Consider the following 1,273-nt stretch of genomic DNA (forward strand, 5'->3'; position numbering starts at 1 on the left):
GCCCATCTCTGTCTGCATAATTCATTGGGGTCTGTCTGCATAATTCATTTGGGATGCCTTTTGCGCAGGAGCCCACCTGTAGGCCAGGTGCTGTCCTCTTACAAACAGTCCGCCACTCTGGGTGGGGCTCATATGGGGTTTTTGTTGTTTCCAGATGTCTCCAGTAAGTCTGCTATTGAATATTAGTCCCTGCTGCTAGGTGGCTGGAAGGGAATGAGGCCCAGGAAACTGCCTGGGTGTTTCAGGAGGGATGCTGATGGGTGGCCTGGATAGCACTGAGGGGAGAGGCAGTAGAGGCAGAGCCTCCATTGCACCAGGGTGCAGGGGCCTCTGGGCCTGCAGTGATAACCAGGCTGACCAGCCTTAAGGAGGCGCCCACAGGTAAGGCTCCCTGGCAGTCCGGATGCCACAGTCTGGTCTTATTTGGTCCTCCTTTGCTCAGTTTTGCCCCTGTTGTCTTTGCTGAAAGCACTTGCGCTTTGCTAGTGCCCTGACCCTTCTAACCAAAATAGTTGTCAGTGTCCATTTTAAGCAACTTTGTGGCCCTGAGGCCTTAGCTCTGGGGATATCCTGGGTGCTAGAAGATGGACTGGTCTACTCCTGTTCCCACTTTGGAGTCTCGTGTACTCCCACAGGGTCCTTTACAGCTCTGAAAGCCTGGATTTTACCTTCTTGTTAGAGGAGGGGAATAGGAGCAAAGGGCAGGAGAGCCATCCATGCTGAAATGAGAAATTGAGCGAAAACAGCATACAGAGCCAGGGACATGGTGGCGTAGGCCTGCAATCCCAACAACACAGAAGGCTGAGCTAGAAGGATTGCAAGTTCAAAGCCAGCTTCAGCAACTTAGAGTGCACAAATGAATGAGTGGCCAAAATCACAGGCTTCCTCTGTATATCCAAGCTCCAAACACTGTTCACACACCCCTTCTCATGGCCACTGGAGGTCACTGTTCCCACTATGAATCTACTCAGCAATTGTGTTTCCTAGGCTGGAAGGCACTGTCACTTCAGGCCCACTGCCCCTGGATGAGGGCGAGGGCAAGTAGGGCCAGATACCTATACTAGCTTCGGCCTGTGGTGACAGACCTGGAGTAAAGCACTGCTCAGCAGCTGGGGTGAGAGGATAATGAAAGGAATATATGACTGCTCATTGCTTTTTTTGTTCATTCAAGAAATGTTTATCAAGTACTTTCTAGGCTCTGGAGGACGTATCAGAGGACAGCAGAAATTCATCTCTGCCCTCATGGAACTGATGTGATTGGGGGGCCAACAGT

This window comes from Ictidomys tridecemlineatus, chromosome 3 (genome assembly GCF_052094955.1).
Source record: "Ictidomys tridecemlineatus isolate mIctTri1 chromosome 3, mIctTri1.hap1, whole genome shotgun sequence".
Lineage (NCBI taxonomy): Eukaryota > Metazoa > Chordata > Mammalia > Rodentia > Sciuridae > Ictidomys > Ictidomys tridecemlineatus.